The sequence below is a fragment of the Tamandua tetradactyla genome, chromosome 6, assembly GCF_023851605.1.
Source record: "Tamandua tetradactyla isolate mTamTet1 chromosome 6, mTamTet1.pri, whole genome shotgun sequence".
Taxonomy (NCBI): domain Eukaryota; kingdom Metazoa; phylum Chordata; class Mammalia; order Pilosa; family Myrmecophagidae; genus Tamandua; species Tamandua tetradactyla.
Window position 1 is genome coordinate 124,189,430 of NC_135332.1, and position 18,576 is coordinate 124,208,005.

Below are 18,576 nucleotides of genomic sequence, written 5' to 3' on the forward strand. Positions count from 1 at the left end.
AAAGGATGTTGAATTTTGTCAAATGCCTTTTCTGCATCAATTGAGATGATTATGTGGTTTTTCTGCTTTGATTTGTTGATATGGTGTATTACATTAATTGATTTTCTTATGTTGAACCATCCTTGCATACCTGGGATGAATCCTACTTGGTCATGATGTATAATTCTTTCAATGGGTTGCTGGATTCAATTTGCTAGAATTTTGTTGAGGATTTTTGCATCTATATTCATTAGAGAGATTGGTCTGTAGTTTTCTTTTTTTGTAATATCTTTGTCTGGCTTTGGTATGAGGGTGATATTGGCTTCATAGAATGAGTTAAGTAGCTTTCTCTCCTCTTCAATTTTTTTGAAGAGTTTGAGCAGGATTGGTACTAATTCTTTCTTGAATGTTTGGTAGAATTCACATGTGAAGCCATCTGGTCCTGGACTTTTCTTTTTGGGGCACTTCTTAATGACTGATTCAGTTTCTTTACTTGTGATTGGTATGTTGAGGTCAACTATTTCTTCTGGAGTCAAATTTGGTTGTTAATGCCTTTCTAGACAGTTGTCCATTTTATCTACATTGTTGTATTTATTAGCATAAAGTTGTTCATAGCATCCTGTCATTACTTCCTTTATTTCTGTAGGGTCATTGGTTATGTCTCCTCTTCCATTTCTGGTCTTATTTATTTGCCTCATCTCTCTTCTTCTTTTTGTTAGTCTTGCTAAGGGTCCATCAATCTTACTGATTTTCTCATAGAACCAGCTTCTGATTTTCTCAATTGTTTTGATGTTCTCAATTTCATTTATTTCTGCTCTAATCTTCATTATTTCTTTCCTTTTGCTTGTTTGGGGAGTTAATTTGCTGTTCTTTCTCTAGTTCTTTCAAGTGGACAGTTAATTCCTCGATTTTTGCTCTTTCTTCTTTTTTGATATAGGCATTTAGGACAATAAATTTCCCCTTAGCACTGCCTTTGCTGCATCCCATACATTTTGATATGTTGTGTTTTCATTTTCATTTGCCTTGAGATATTTCCTGATTTCTCTTGTAATTTCTTCCTTGACCCATTGGTTGTTTAAGAATATGTTGTTGAGCCTCCATGTATTTGTGAATTTTCTGGCACTCTGCCTATTATTGATTTCCAGCTTCATTCCTTTATGATCTGAGAAAGTGTTTTGTATGATTTCAATTTTTTTAAATTTATTGAGACTTGCTTTGAGACTTAGCATATGATCTATCCTTGAGAATGATCCATGAGAACTTGAGAAAAAGGTGTATCCTGCTGTTGTGGGGTGTAATGTTCTATATGTCTGTTAAATCTAGGTCATTTATATATTATTCAAATTCTCTGTTTCTTTATCGATCCTCTAGATGTTCTGTCCATTGATGAAAGTGGGGAATTGAAGTCTCCAACTATTATGGTAGATGTGTCTATTTCTCTTTTCATTGTTTGCCTCATGTGTTTTGGAGCATTCTGGCTCAGTGCATAAATATTTATGATTGTTATGTCTTCTTATTGAAGTGTTCCTTTAATTAATACATAGTGTCCTTTGTCTTTTTTAACTGTTTTACATTTGAAGTTTAATTTGTTGGATATTAGTATACCTGTTCCTGCTCTTTTCTGATTGTTATTTGCGTGGAATATCTTTTTCCAACCTTTCACTTTCAACCCATGTTTATCCTTGGGTCTAAGATTCATTTCCTATAGACAGCATATAGATGGGTCCAGTTTTTTAATCCATTCCGCCAGTCTATGTCTTTTGATTGGGGAGTTTAATCCATCAGCATTTAGTGTTATTACTGTATGGGAGGTACTTTCTTCGACCATTTTGCCTTTTGGATTTTATATGTCACATCTAATTTTTCTTCTTTTTACCTTTACTGATAGTCTTCATTTCTACACTCTTCTCCACACCTCTCTCTCCTGTCTTTTCTTATCTGTCTCTAGTGCTCCCTTAGCATTTCTTGCAGAGCCTCTCTCTTAGTCACAAATTCTCTCATGAATTTTTGTCTGAAAATGTTTTAATTTCCCCCTCTTTTTTTTTAAAATCAAATATCTTTATTTTTTCCCCCTGTAGCAGCATGTGAGAAGTGGCAGTGATCTCAACAGCAGGCCTGGTACTTTGCCCTGTTAAGAAGCTAGGATCTCAACTGAACCATTTGGGTGTTTTCTTAGACAGCAAGTGGAAAAGGGTGTGGCCAACCCCAGTGGTGTAACTTAGAGAACATCAGAGTCAGCACTGGGCACCGTCACTAGCTGCCTGAAACTTCTGTTTGCCTGAGTAAAAGGACGACAGTCCTAGGATTTCCACACATCGTGATTTTCTTCTGGAGTAGCAAGGTTGGTTCTTGAGGTGTCATCGCATGGTAGGCCTAAAGCAGGCCCACTGTTGCTTTTATCTCAAGAATTTGAAAAGTTGTCCTTGGAGGCTATTAAGACAATGTAGGAAGCAGAATGAATTTTTCAAGTTGTGGCTCACACTGTCAGTTCAAACTGCCATCACAGAGGTGGAGTGAGCTGTCACCCAGGGAAGGAGTTCCCAACTCATTCCATTCCCATGGGGTAGGTGACTAGAAGGTAATGGCACCCAAGTAAGCCAATGCCTTCCTGTGTCCACACCCAGGAATACCTTCCAATTGTCCAAACAGCCATAGTTATAAGGATTCATAAATACTCTACCCTTGGCCTGCAGCCGACATCTCTCTTTCTTGTTGATGTGCCTTTCAATGCTAGTCTCACCTCAAATGATGAGAACAGCATGCCGTATAGTAAAGGCACCCAGGGCAAGTGCCACAGAACTGCACAGGAATCAGAGGTAGACAAGACTCTTGTGAGTTACCCTTTCTCGAAAGGAGAAGGTGGGTGGTGGGGTCTGGTGATAAGTCTGGTTGGCAACAGCCTGTAGTTTGTTCTTGTCGAGCTGTTTCATTTTCTCAATGACAGCATAAGCCTCTCAGAAAAGGTCCCAGCTTCCGTAGCTGCAGTAGACACAGCCCAGAGTCATGAAAAAGCAGAAAGAGAAGAAGTACCGGTAATTAAAGTGGCCCACACAGTTGTTTAGCCAGGGGCAGTGATGATCCATCTTCAGCACACACCTATTGCAGATGCTGCAGTGGTGTGTTCAGGCTGGCTTGGGGTAAATGGACTTTTTACAGATGGAGACAGCTGCGATATCATTCCTACCCTGGGGTGGGTATCCAGGTGGAGTGGTGATGGCCTGGTAGCAATGGAAGACAATGAGCACCAGATTCCAGTGACTATAGAATAAATGCCAGCAGCGTCATGGCACTGAGTAGGTTGGGAGAACGGGGGGAAGGACACATAGGCAGGCAATGGCCATGATGGAACTGGTCAACATGATCACCAGCACCATGAACAGCACCCCAAACCAGTGGATCACATTGTCCACCAGCCAGAAGATAGGCTCAAAGGCAGCATCAATAGCAGTGTCACTGCCCCTAAAGGAATTGCATAGCAGGGAGCACAGGCAGACCTTGCCATAGTGCCAGTGCTGCACCAGACCCCAGCGCAGAGGTGGACAGCAGCGCCTGTAGCCCAGAAGCAGAAGCAGGCACAAGCAGAGATGGGCTGGGCCCAGCAGCAGGCTCCTCTGGCTCTGCATGACTCCTGCCAGCTGCCCAATCACTGAAATCGAGTCCTGCAGCTTTTGCCATCACTTACTACCACACCCTCCAGCTCAGCGCCCTGGTCAAGCCCGGCTCAGCATGACCCATCATAGCCTGCCACCCACAGAGCCAGCCAGAGGACCCAGACCCACCACCAGCCCATCCTGAACCACCTCCCGCCTCATTTTTAAAGGACAGTTTTGCTGGATATAGAATTCTTGGTCGGCAGTTTTTCTCTTTTAGTATCTTAAATATATCATCCCACTGTCTTCTTGCGTCCATGGTTTCCACTGAGAAATCTACGCATAGTCTTATTGGGCTTCCCTTGTATGTGATGGATTGCTTTTCTCTTGCTACTTTCAAGATTTTCTCTTTCCCTTTGACATCTGACATTCTAATTAGTAAGTGTCTTGGAATATTTCTTTTTGGATCTATTCTATTTGGGGTACACTGCACTTCTTGGATCTGTAATTTTAAGTCTTTCATAAGAGTTGGGAAATTTTCAGTGATAATTTCCTCCCTTAGTTTTTCTCTTCTCCTTTCGGGACACTCACAACATGTATATTGTCATTCAATTCCCTGAGTCCTTGCTCATATTTTTCCATTCTTTTCCCTATATTTTCTTTTGCTTATTGGATTTCAGCTGTCCCATTGTCCAGTTCACTAATCCCATTTTCTGCCTCTTGAAATCTGACATTGTGGGGTTCCGTTGTTTTTCCTTCATCTTTTCTACTGTGCCTTTCATTCATATAAGTTCTGTGATTTGTTTTTTCAGACTTTTGATTTCTTCTTTTTGTTCATTCCTTGCCTTCTTTATATCCTCCCTCAATTCATTGATTTGATTTTTTTAAAAATATTAATTTCCATCTATTTTCAATATCCTGCAATAATGACATTCCTTTGTTCTTCCTCATGCAAAAACATTTTTAAAATTGTACCTTGTACATTTCACTGTTATTATACACTCTAGGCATTCCTAGATTATACCATCTCAATCTTTAACATCTATATTTCTGATTTCAATATGTCCCCAGCCCTCCTCCCTCTATCATTCTCACATGCAGCTTCATTCAGTGTTTTAACATAATTATATTACAGTTAGGAAGTATTGTGCTGTCCATTTCTGAGTTTTTGTATCCAGTCCTGTTGCACAGTCTGTATCCCTTCAGCTCCAATTACCCAATATCTTACCCTATTTCTATCTCCTGATGGTCTCTGTTACGAACAAAATATTCCAAGTTTATTCACTAATGTCAGTTCATACATTGATTCGATTTTTGATGAGGTTTTCCATGTCTGTTTGAACATTGTGAATTAATTGTTTCAACTCCTGTATCTCATTTGAATTGTTGGTTTGTTCCTTTGACTGGGCCATTTCTTCAATTTTCCTAGTATGATTTGTTATTTTTTGTTGGTGTCTAGGCATTTAATTACTTTAATTAGTTTATTCTGAAGATTGTTTTCACTTTCTTTTCCCTAGGATTTTCTTGCTGGACGACTTTGCTGTCTATCTGTTCTTTAACATTCAGTTCAGCTTATTTAGTCCTCTAGCTCAGGTTTTGTTTAATAGATCAGAATTTCTCAGTTCTTGTTTTTTTTTTGTTTCTTGCCCTGACTGTATGGTGCCTTTCCTCTACCCCTTAGGAGGGTCTCCTTAGGTATTATAGACCCCAGTTAGATTTTCCCAGACCAAACTGGTCTCCTCTCAGGAGGAAAGTGTCACCTGCATCAGTTTTCCCTGAGGGTGAGACCCAGTAGATTAAAAGGCTTTCCTATGAAGTCTCTGGACTTTGTGCTTTTCCTATTCTCCTTGGTATGTGGCACTTCTCTGCCTGCAGGTCCCACCAGCATAAGGTGATGCGGTACCTTTAACTTCAGCAGACTCTCCCTACTGGGGGCGTGGTGGAGACAGAGGAGAGGTTGTAGGCTGGCTTTAATCACTTCACTTTTCCAGACCCTGGGATCTGAATTCCTTAAGGGAAGGATTCCACCTGAGCTGGGCCCCACCCCTCTCCTGGGGAAGGCGTAGGCTCCAGACAAGCTCTCGAACAAGCTCAATTCTGCCTATGCTTGGGGCAGTGGAGCCCAAGAAGCCTTGCAGGGTTCTGGGGGGCTTGCAGCCAGTCTAGCTGGTCCAGACTGGGGTACGCTGTGTGTCTTGTCACTAATGTGGCCCCAGCAATTGTTCTGTACTGTTTTTGGCTATTTGCTAGCTGCTCTGGAGGACGAACTAAATCCCACACCTCGCTAAGCTGCCATCTTGCCTTCCATTTTCCAGAAGAAGAATTCTTAATGCCACCTAACCATTCAGGTACCAGATATATGGAAGTTGAGGCTTGATAAAAATTTGATCCTTCTAATATAATATTTCACAGTATTTGCAATCACCTTTCTTTTTCTATGATCACAATCTAATCCTCCCTGCTACTGATTTGTTTTTAAATATTTTTATTGATAAAACTTAACATACAATATTCTTAACACACAAACATTCCATACACGGTGTACAATCAATTGCTCCCAATGTCATCACATAGTTGTGTATTCATCACTGTGATCACTTTTTAGAACATTGCATCACTCCAGAAAACTTCCCTATTGTTCTTGATCTTTCTTCCTTTGCTCATAAAATCAAATAGAGGAGACCAACTTGAGAAAGCAGGCAAACACAAATACACACACACACACACACACACACACACACACACACACACCCCTGTATGTACACCAGTGCCTTCCTTCACAATCTAGCTTATCTAGCATTAATCGTCATTATTAAACTTGGACTTTCCTGAGTCAGAATTTTGTAATACTCATTGCTTGGGACCTGGGTGTGTGGGATGGTGGCTGTGGTAGCAAGAAAAGCTGTGGGATGTCAGAGGGCCTCTCATCAGGGTAGAAGACTCCATTTAGCTGCCTTCTCCTATTCCATCACTCCAGTTATGAAAAAGTTAAGTGGTGGAGCAACAATTCAAATCCAGCGATGGTCTCTTAGAGTAACTGGGAGATGGATATGTGAAAAAAGTAAATACAGAAAAGGTAGTCAATGTTTTAAAAGCAGCTTTCTCCAGGGCACATAAATGATAATGGTGGTGACCGGAGGCAGAGGTCAGTGATATTCGGTAGGTGAGACAGGGGAAGGGGGTACCACTGGTTCAAATTTAACCTAATTACTTCAGCTATAACTCATTCCAGTTCCCTTTCTTGAGTATATGAGCTTTTTAGTTAAACCCCTCATTTTTAGCAAAAGAATCCTGCTTCCTTCCCGGGCTTCTGTGAAATCCTTTTTGTTTTCCATGGCATGACAATAATCTCAGTTCTCCTAACCTCTTGGGCACTTTTGTATAGTATGAGAAACATAAGATCTTTTGACAGTCCAAGAACTGGCTTCTTCCAATGTGACAAAGAGCTTTAATAATGGTTCTGTAAACTTTTAGGGGTACTGTGCTGGTTTGGAAGGATTATGTGTACTAGAAAAGCCATGTTTTAATCCTGATCCATCTCATGGAGCAGCCATTTCTTTTAATCCCTATTCAATATTATAGGTTGGAAGCTTGATTAGATTAGCTCCACAGAGATGTGACATGCCCAGTTGTGAGTATTAACTTTTTGTTAGAGGGAGGCAGGTCTTGATTACTTTACTGGAATCCTTTAAAAGAGGAAGCATTTTGGAAAAGGCCCTAGAACCACAAGAACCACGAGAGCCCACGCAGCCAGAGACCTTTGGAGATGAAGAAGGAAAACGTCCCTGGGAGCTTCATGAAACAAGAAACTGGAAAGAAAGCTAGCAGACTTTGCCAAGTTTGCCATGTGTTTTTCCAGTTGAGAAAGAAATCCTGAACTTCATCAGCCTTCTTGAACCAAGATATCTTTCCCTGGATACCTTAAATTAGACATCTCTATATCCTTGCTTTAATTGGGGTATTTTCATGGCCTTAGAACTGTAAACTAGCAACTTGATAAATTCCCCCTTTTAAATGCTGTTGTTTCTCGTATAACACATTCTGGCAGCTAGCACACAACAACAGTGCCTATATTTTACAATCTGCTACAAACCCATAACAAAACTGGTTTATCACATAGGTTCTTAAAAGAAATGTATTTCTTTTCTTCTTAAATATTAAAAAGCATTCCAATAAAAAGAAGTGATTTTGAAAATTAAATATTAGTTTATTTCTGGAAGTAGAAATGGGATAAGAGGTGAATCTAACTAGTAGATAATAGAGAGGACACTAACATAAGAAAGTTTGTATTGATTTAGTGTGCAGCTGCTGAATTTTGTGTGTAGCCGTGCATAATCTTTTTGCCAGCTGGCTGTTAAAATTAAACATCATCAGGAGAGCAAAGACAGAAGGAACTCATTTTTATTATCAGCTTTCTCTCTGCTTAGGATGTTCATTTTCCATCTTATCTGATCCTTATATAGGTGATATTTTCTTATGGTGTAGGTGAGATTTTCCTGCACTTTCTCCATGATCCTACAAATCTCACACTTCTACTCAGGGCGATTCCTAACATATTTAAGAACGAAAGAAAATGAAGCAACATGTTTTAATGTGATTTAGGGGAGAATGAAGTAACAGAGTCTCATCTTCTTATATGTTCTATTTGGTCTTAGTTATGCAATAGCAAAATCACATAGAGTTTGGAGCCATATAAAAAACTTTGGAGGGTGATACTTTATCAGTGGCTTGAATACTGAATATGAATTCAGAGAGATGCAGAGAGGAGGAACATTCCAGTGAGAGGGACTCAGCACGTTCATAGGCATGGAGGCATGGAATAATGGGGGAAAAGGCAGAGGAAATGTCAATGATTCAGGATTGCTACAGAGCAGGATTCAGTAAACCATGACCCATAGGCCAACTCTGGCCCACCGCCTGTTTTTGTATGGCCTGTAAGCTAGAAATGGTTTTTAAATTTTTAAAATATTTGATAAACAATCAAAACAAGAATAATATTTTGTGACACATGAAAATATGAAATTCAAATTCTAGTGTCCATAAAGTCTTAGTGGACCATGACACGCTCATTTGCTCACATATTGTGTAGCTGCTTTCCCACTACGACAGTGGAGAGGAGTATCTGCAACAGAAACCTTATGTGAGGCTCTCAGAACTTCTTACTGCTGCTCAGCATGCTACACATCACAGTAAGGTGGTTATAACTCCACGGTATTTTGAGTGTCATACATATCACCAAACCAGTGCAAAACTATCATGTCAAAAGGAGAAAGAAAAGTAGACTTCAAATGTTATGTTTTAAGGCAAAGCAGAGCATAGATTATTTTGTTATCAAGCTAGATGGCAAAGCACTGTTTATTATGCAATGACACCAGAGATATGCCAAAAGAATACAATATACATCGATATTGCCAGACTAAGTATTCGTTGCAGTATTTCCAACTCACAGGAAAACAACGATCAGAAAATTTAGAAATTTTGAAACAATATCTCATAACAGCAAGAATTTCCTCATAAAAAAGAAAATGATTTGCAATGCATTAATTTTGTCATAAAGATTTGAGTGATAGATGAAGAGCCTTAGTAGAGGTGATTTGTGGGGGTAATTGCTTAAATTTGCATATAAAAGTATAAAATAAAGTGCTTATAGAAAAAAAAAGAAAATAAGGCTGCAAAATATGTTTCCAAGTGGCTGATTTGTTATTCAAGCACGAGAAGCCATTTACCAATAGCAAATTAATTAAATTGTGTTTGATTAGGACAGCTGAAGAAATGTGTACAGAGAAAATAAATGTTTTCAAGACTGTTAGTCTTTCAGTGTAAGCAGTTGTTCGGACATTGGGAGGAATAATGACACACTTAAAAAACAAGACAAGTCTTTGCAGAAAAAGGAAAGCCAGTCATCATATTTATATGGAAGGGTTGGGGGCCCTGAAAAGCCAAAAGCATACTGAAAAGGAATGAAGTTGGAAGTCTCATGCTTCCTGGTTTTACTACTTACTACAAAACTACAATAACCTGGAGGTGCATGGGTGAGTCCATGGTGAAACGCCTGCCTGCCATGTGGGAAGTCCAGGTTTGATTCCCAGCTCATGAACTAAACCACATCAAACCAAACCAAACCGAGCAAAAACCCTACAGTAACCAAATAGCATGTTACTGGCATTTCTTTGTTTTTGTTTTTGTTTTTTTCTGGCATGAGCAAGTTCTGGGAATCGAAGCTAGGTCTCTGGCATGGCAGGCGAGAATTCTGCCACTGAGCCACCATTGCACTGCCACTGAGCCACCATTGCACTGCCACTGGCATTTCTTTTCTTTTTTTTTAATTAGAGAAGTTGTCAGTTTACAGAAAAATCATGCAAAAAATATAGTTCTCACATACCACCCTAATATTAACACTTTGTATTAGTGTTGGCCAATTGATTTTTTTCAAATTGACATATATTATATATTCACGTACCATGTTATCATCCAAAGTGTACAATCAATGATTTATAATATCATCATGCAGCTATGCATTTATAAACACAATCAACTTTTTTGTGTGTGTGAAAAATAACATATATACAAAAAAGTGATAAATTTCAAAGCACATTGCAACAATTAGTTGTAGAACTGATTTCAGAGTCTGGTATGGGTTACAATTCCACAATTTAGGTTTTTAATCCTAGTTGCTCTATGATACTAGAGACTAAAAGAAATATCAATATAACAATTCAGCAATCATAGTCATAAGTTAAACCCTACCTTCTCTGTGTAATTCCACCATCAACTTTGATTTTTCTCCCACTCTTTAGGGGTATTTGGGCTATGCCTATTCTAGCTTTTTTATGTTGAAAGTGGCTATTGATAATATGGGGTAAGGAAATAGAACTAGTTGATGTTCTGAAGAGTCTGGGCCCTCTAGGTTTCAGGACTTATGTGGTCCAGGGACCTATCTGGAAGTTGTAGGTTTCTGAAAAGTTACCCCAGTGCATCAAATCTTTGTAGACTCTTATATAATGCCCTAGGTGTCCTTTAGGATTGGCAGGAATGGTTTTGGTTGGGGTTTGGCAAGTTGTGACAGGTAGCAATGTCTAACTGAAGCTTGTGTAAGAGGGACCTCCAGAGTAGCTTCTTGATCTATTTGAACTCTCTTAGCCACTGATATCTTATATGTTACACTTCTCTTCCCCTTTTTGGTCAGGATGGCTTTGTTGATCCCACAGTGCCAGGGTCAGGCTCATCCCTGGGAGTCATCTCCCATGCCGCCAGGGAGACTTTCACTCCTGGATTTCATGTCCCATGTGGTGGGGAGGGCAATGGTTTCCCTTGCAGAGTTGAGCTTAGAGAGAGAGAGAGGCCACATCTGAGCAACAAAAGAGGTCTTCTGGAGGTGACTCTTAGACATAGCTATAGGTAGGCTCTACATCATTAGCCACTAGGAAAATGCAAATCAAAACCATGATGAGACATCATTTCATACCCATTTGAATGGCTACTGTTTTAAAAAAGAGAGAGAAAATAAGTACTGGAGAGGTAAAGGGAAAATAACAAGTTATGGAGAGGATGTGGAGAAATAGGAACATTTGTTCACTATTGGTGGGAATGTAAATGGTACAGCTGCTTATGGAAAATAGTTTGGCAGTTCCTCAGAAAGTTAAGTATGGAATTACCATATGCCTCAGCAATCCTACTTTTAGGTATAGTTCCAGAAGAATAAAAAACATGAACTTGGGCGGGCCGCGGTGGCTCAGCGGGCAAGAGTGCTTGCCTGCCGTGCCGGAGGACCCCGGTTCGATTCCCGGCCCCAGCCCATGTAAAAAACAAACAAACAAACAAAATATAATAAAAAACAAGAAAATGTTTAAAGATGTTTCCCTTTCTTCCTCCCTTCCTTCCTTCCATCCTTCCTTCCTTCTCTGTCTTTCCTTCCCTTCCTCCCTCTCTCTTTAAAAAAAAACAAAAAAAACAAAAAAAAACAAAAAAAAAAAAAAAAAAAAAACATGAACTTGAACAGATATTTGCTCATCAATATCCATGGCAGCATTTTTAACAATTGTCTAAAGGTAGAAGAAACTGAAGTGCCCATCAACCGATGAATGGATGGATAAAATGTGGTATGTACATATATATACACACACATAGAAGTGGTCATTATTCAGTCATAAAAGGGAATGAAGTTCTGATACAAGTGGCAATATGGGTGAATATTGAAGACATCATGTTGAGTGTAATAAGCCAGATAAAACAGGACAAATACTGTTGTAATAATTAAAATAAACAAATTTATAGAGTCAGAGACTAGAACACAGGTTACCAGGGAATGGGGTGGGAACAGGAAAGGCACCAAGCAGGACAGGGACAGAAGGTATGCATTTTACGCAGGTTACTGAGATGCTTAATATGAAGAAAAAAGTTATCTTTACTAGTATTCATTTCTTTTCTTTTTAAATGTCAATATCATCAAGGAAATTTTTACAGTCCTTGTGCTGATAAGCTTAGCATAGCACACAAATGAAGACTTACTTTTCCTCTCTTCATCACTCTGTCTCAAAAGATCACTTTTATTTCTTGTGATTTCATTTCATAGAAAATTAAATAAAGAGTTGCAATCCCTATATCAGAAATATTTTCATAGATGTCTTCTATAGGCTGATGTGGAAATCTGCCAAGAGACCCAGAATTTCACTTATTTATAGAATGCGGTACATTCTAGATTCCAGAATGTAAGGGCTTTGGCTTCAGAGGTGCAGTTTTAGTTACAATACAGCAGCTTTAGGAAAAAAAGGAATGAATCATCACTAAAAATGTGGAGAATTTACATAAAACCCAGATTTCTAATAAACCCTAGCCTATGTGGCTTCATTACTATCCCACACTTAGTTCTCAGAGACATTCCATTTGTGGCTTTCAATGGATATGATGTTGTCATAATGTCTCTGAGAAGCTTTTGTTGTTGTTGTTGGTCAGTATAAGCTCTTTTATTTATAGTTGTAGAGAATCTAACTTAAGATTTAAGGTATGAGGAAGGCCATGGACCCCATATAGTTTATAGGGCACATATTGGCTAGGCTGGTTGTATTTTATAAATATAGAGCCAAACTGGATTTCTAGAGTTGCTGGTTGGCTTCTTCCAGGATTTTCTGGAACCTTCCATCTTCTCCTCTGGTCATTCTGCAGAAGCCCTTAGTAACCCATTGAGGCCTCGGGTTCTTAATGGAGTAGCTGTTTCTATGAGGTTAAGCAAAAATTCTGGTTAAAATGAAACTCTTACGTCTGCTCACTCAGCTGTATCACTTCAAAGAGAAAACAAATAAAGCCCAGCTTCCTGTCATCTCCCAGCATTAAAGGATGACAAACTACAGTTGTTTTCCATTTTGACTAGAAGCAAAACTACAGATGAATAACATAATAGATCAAAAAGCCAAACAAACTGTAGTAACCTCTACATCAGCAAAAGTCAACTAGTTAAAGGCACAGAGTGAAAACCTCCCACACTGATACCGTCTCCACTTCAAATAAGAATAAGGAAAAAAAAAAATGAAAGAAAAGGAAGAGAAACTCTATTTTGAACAATCAAATTAAAACCTAATACTATACTGAAACTACTACATAATTTCAGATATGAAATCTGAAAGTACTTTTCAACCATTTATAACAAATAGAAAAGAAACTACTAACATAATAGAAGTGTACATACAGTGGAAGTTTTTCCTTTTCTAAAGATGAATTCCCTTCCTGCTGCCTAAGAGAAGAACTTGGCTAATACAGCTTACCAGGAGGGAGACTTCTTGGGTTCCCTGATGCAACCATCACACTCTGCCTCAATATTTTCAAACCTCCTGATTTGGGGCAGGACTCACTGGCTCACTCATTCACCTATTCATTATGTGCTCATTCATACATTCAATGTATATTTTGCCAGCAAATGTTGTTAGAGGACCTCATGAAAACGTTATGTAGACATTAATGGTTGTTGCCTTGAAAAAAATTTTTCTATTGTGGTAACATATATACAATGCAAAACTTCCCATTTTTACCTCTTTCAAGTGTACAATTTAGTGGCATTAAGGACATTAACAATGTTGTATTATAATCACCACCATCCATTACCAAAACTTTCCCATCACCCCAAACATAGATTCTGTGCCCATTGAGTGATAACACCCTGTCTCACATCCCCACTCTACCTTGGCCCCTTGGAACCCATAATCTACTATCGACTTTCTGTCTCTATTAATTTGCCTATTCTAGGTGGGTCACAATAATGAAGCAAGCAAAAAAGGAATCCTCCAGTATTTGTATTTTTGTGTCTGATTATTTCACTCAACATGGTGTCTTCATGGTTCACCCATATCATCACATATTGTCAGAGCCTTATTTCTTTTTACAGTGGAATAATATTTTGCTGTCTGTATATACTACATTTTGTTTGTCCGTTCATCTGTGCATGGACACTTGAGTTACTTTCACCTTTTTTATGTGTGTGTGTGAATAATGCTGCTATGGGCATTGGTGTACAAATACCTGTTGAATTCCCTGTTTTCAATTTTTTAGGGTCTATACCTAGAGGTGGGATTTCCAGGTCTTATGATCATTCCATGTTTAACTTTCTAAGGAAATGCCAGACTATTTTCTGCAGTCTGAACCACTGACCCATTCTACATTCCCACCAACAATGGACATGGGTTCCCGTTTCTCTGCATCCTCACCAAAACTTGCTATTTTCTGTTTTTAAATACTAGTCGTGGTTGTTGCTGTCTGATGATGCTAACATTTGATCAAAATACTTTGTAGAATTATGGCCTATGAATTCTTTCACAAGTTTCCAACCCATGACCCACAACCCTACACCCCTAGGGTAAGGGCAGTAACTTTTCATAAGGAAACCATGCTCTGATCCTTGTTCTTTTAGAAGATACATAGAGGAATGGCAAGAATAGTAGTAGAAACACTTTGAAGATAATTACATGAATTAATCACAAATGACAGTGGGCAAGTCACACCTTTTGCCCTCAGCTTCCTTACCTGTGAAAGGAGGATCTTAGCGTAATCCTGGTTTTTATTCTTTTTTTCCCTTGTGTGGTCTCTAGGCTCAGAGTCATTTGGGGTACTTTTTAAAAATGTACATTCCCAGGCTCTACCCCTTAGCTACTGAATCAGAATCTATGAGACTGGAGTCCCTGCATCTGCTTTTAAAACAGGCACTCAAGGAGTCTTAAGTGGTATAAACTTAACAAGCATTGGATAAGACTATCTCCAAGATCCCTTCCATTGCTAAAGGGAACATGACTGTGTTCTATCACGTAGCAGAGTATCACCAAGAGGATGAGGTTTTTGGCTGAGATTGGGAGATGTTGGGGCTAGGGAGGTAATTTGGAAAACAGAAAACTTCAGAAATTATACAACTGAGTATACACAGAAAAAAAAAAAAAAAGAAACCAGTGTGATATTTACCCCTCAAAAGAGTAAAAACCTATTTTGAAATGAGTGATTTAGTACATTTTGTAAGGAAGAAACTTACCAGGAATAACCGTCTTTAAAATGTGTGGTTGATGATTTAAGCTATAATTAGAAAGAGTATAAAAGAATAAATTCCAGATGCCTCTATTTCATGTAGCAGTACAGTGACACTTAAGTAAGGGCTGTTCAAATTAAGTTAGAGATGACAAGTGTTTGCCACAGAATGGAGTAAATATTTTTGGTAGATTGCCTTTAATCATCAAACTGGTGGAGGATTAGACTTCATTGATGATAGAAGGAAAACAAACTGAAGAATCATGGCATAACTGAGGAAACATAACATTTTGATTAACAGTTAACGGTGATTGTTTAGAAACTGTCATTTTTTCAGCTGTTTTGAGAGAACTGCTGAAATAGAAACCATATTTCTGGGTCAGAAAAATCACAAAAAGGAAAATATTTAAAAAATTCAATAACTGCTCTCACGAGTGAACCAACTTTTCTAGCTGGAAGTAGCCATACACAATCATTGGGATTCTCAGAGTCTCCCAGGAATGCAACTAATTATCGGATACACCACTAACTGGGTCAGATTATGACCTCAAAAAAGATGAGGTGATTTCTTGCCAGGTCAACACTTTTGGCCATGATGGTTTTCCTCTCCCTCTGACCTAAAAATTAATTTTGAAAAAACTTACCATTACAAATCTCCATGTGATGGCCCTCTGGATGTGTCTAACCATGTTGAATTTGCTAATCGGTGAATCTTTTAGAGTTTCAAGTGCATGTTGATCAATGTGGATCTTACATAGTCATTGTCTATTTATAAATCAGCAAGTGCTACATCCTCTTTGGTGGTATAATAAATGTTAATTCATGGGATGGGTTGCATGGTATTTTTGTAAATAATGTTCTGCTTCAAAGTAAATGGATGTCATGTTCCATGTAGGTGAGAAGGTAATGTTTTAAATGCAGAGTTGAGTTTAGAGAAAGAGAGAGGTCACATCTGAGCAACAAAAGAAGTTTTCTGGTAACTCTTAGGCATAACTATAGGTAGGCTTAGCTTCTCTGTTACAGAAATATGCTTCACAAGGGCAAGCCTCAAGATCAAGGGCTTGGCCTATTGTCTTGGTAGTCTCTAATGTTTGAGATAGTATCAGGGGTTTCCCTGGGGGTAGCTTAATAATTCCATATTTTTTCCCATCCCTCAAGGGACTTTACCAATACTTTTAAATGATCTGTTCAACATACTCTGGAATGTATCCAAGTATTACATTAAGCTATACAGAATTATAAACCTTTATTCCCATTCTGGGCTCCATGTGTTTGGGTTGTGTAAATGATATATCCAGACATTTGAGTTAGTTAGATTATGTGCTACAGAAAATTTAGGTTTTGAATAACATAAGCCTCTCTTCCTTTGGCCTCATACAGTAGCACCACTTAAAGAAAAAGAAAATAGGTCTCATTTCAATAACTTTTTACTTGTCTTTAGAAAGCTGTCTCCCCATTTCCCCTTTGCAGGGGCTATTTCAGATTTCTGCCCCTCTACTCACACACTGCCCAGGTAGCTCTGTACCTATCTTCAACCATTTCACTGAAGAAATAAAAAAGAAAAAGACCATTAAGTATGAACATTTTTTTAACATTCTGTCCACCTTTCCCCTGTTGGCCTACAAACTTACCTCCATTGTCACAATCCTTTCTTAACTCTTAGGGGAAATGATATCCCTCATATTGTTTAAGAGCTTTGGAAATAATGCCTTTAAATTTTTACACCACAGTATTATATACTTGTAGAAAAAAAAATCAGACAGTACAGGTGAGCAAGAAATGGCTTGTATCATCTCACTCTATAGTCTCTAATGAATCTTACTCTTTTTGCTTATCATCACTTAACTGCTTTTGACTCCCAATATATCCTCTGCCTACAGACTGTGCCCTCTCAGATGTCCCACAGACACCTTATATACTCTCTCCTTAACTGCAGTCTCCATCTTTTCTCCAAAGCCTATTCTTCCTTACATAGTTCTTTTCTCTAGGGTCATCAACAAAGCCCAATGCTTTGTTGATCCTCTCTCCATCTAATCAGTTATCAAGCCCAATTTTATATCACTGTTCCTGAACACTAGTCTCCATTACCCCCACCCAATCCCCGTTTTTCCATCTCTTCACACCACTGCTATATCTCATCTGGATAATGACAAGAATCTTCCAATTGTTCTGCTTGCATGAGTCTGGACCACCTGCAATCTACCCTCCATATTACACTCCCAGATTTGCATACACCTTCATATCAGTCTCTCTCCTTAAAATTCTCCTCTGGGTCCCCAACTTTTTGTTCAGCATAATGTTGAATTCCTTAAAACAAAGCCTGCAATGATTTGACTCCTGCCTGTCTCATGCCATGACACTCCCCCACCGTTCATCTTTTCATTCAAACCATAATGTGAGCTATAGTTCCAGAATGTGCCAGTCCCATTGTCATCTTTGGGCACTTACACATTTTATTCCCCTGCCAGAAATGCACTTACCTCCCTTTGCTCTGCTGATGAACTCATGCTGATACCTTCAGTTCTCACTTTCTCCTTTCTGGGAATCCCAGATCCCAGGGTCCTACCAGTGTGGTCACTGCTAGAGATTTCTCATTTTGAGCCTTGGTTTCCCTCTCTCCCATCTTCACACCATGGGCAGAATGCACCTCATTGCTTCCCTCTAACTATCCAGCAAGAATGGGATGCAGGAGGAGTCGGTGTCAAGTGCCCTGAACATCTTGGGACCCCTAGACCCCATGCCAGCTGCTCCTTCCTCTCTCAGATCCCTTGAATGAAGGCTCTGCTGAAGTGGCTCTCCCTTTCCCTTCCCTTCTATCTCAGCCCCAGCAAGTGCCCTGATTGCAGAGTGAGGGGAGAGGCAAGGCACACCCCACAGGAGGGCTTGGCACCGGGAAGGTGGTTCCAGACCTTTGGCTTCCTGTCCTAGACTGGGAGCATGGCACCAGTGTGGGGTGTGCTGCCTGACATGGTGATATGTGGCCTCTTCTGTGCTCCTGTAATGCCTGTTTTGTAACATGGCACTTCACATTCTCTGTTTAGCCACATTGGACTTTTTTAGTTTCCCAGACATGCCAAGCAATGTATTGCTACTGGGCCTTCCCATGTGATAGTGCCTCCATCTGGAACTTTCTCTAATCTCTTTTCTCTATCTCGCTAATTGCTACTTACCTTTCAGTTCTCAGCCTAAAGAGCATTTCTGTAGGATGCCTTCCTTGATTGTACACTAGATTAAGTCCCCTTTCTTAAGACATGTAGCTCTCCATGCTTCTGTTGTTACTACTCAGGCAACTGTCTGTCTTTCCCAATAGGCTATAGACTCTACGGAGCCAGGGACTGGGTTTGTCTTCTTCCCTGCTGTATCCACGGCACAAGCACAGTGCCTGGAAACCAATAAGATCTCAATAAGTACTTGCTAAATAAAATGGATTATATTACTTATCGTATTGCTGTAATAAATTGTCTGATATGTCTCTCTTGGCAAGGATTGTTCTATCCATGGCTGCATG

The 18,576-nt window shown here is 39.3% G+C and overlaps 1 long non-coding RNA gene and 1 pseudogene across 1 annotated transcript; both read right to left on the bottom strand.

Annotated features, from left to right (window-relative positions):
• Positions 1-2,413: 2,413 nt before the first annotated feature.
• On the bottom strand, positions 2,414-3,602 carry LOC143686336 (palmitoyltransferase ZDHHC16-like; annotated as a pseudogene).
• A 4,382-nt stretch (positions 3,603-7,984) lies between these two features.
• Positions 7,985-13,424, bottom strand: LOC143686337 (uncharacterized). The gene is made up of 3 exons (XR_013177071.1): positions 13,328-13,424; positions 12,078-12,782; positions 7,985-8,117 (listed from the first exon to the last, which is right to left on the bottom strand). It is a non-coding gene; the product is annotated as an uncharacterized LOC143686337 (long non-coding RNA).
• Between the last annotated feature and the right edge of the window lie 5,152 nt (positions 13,425-18,576).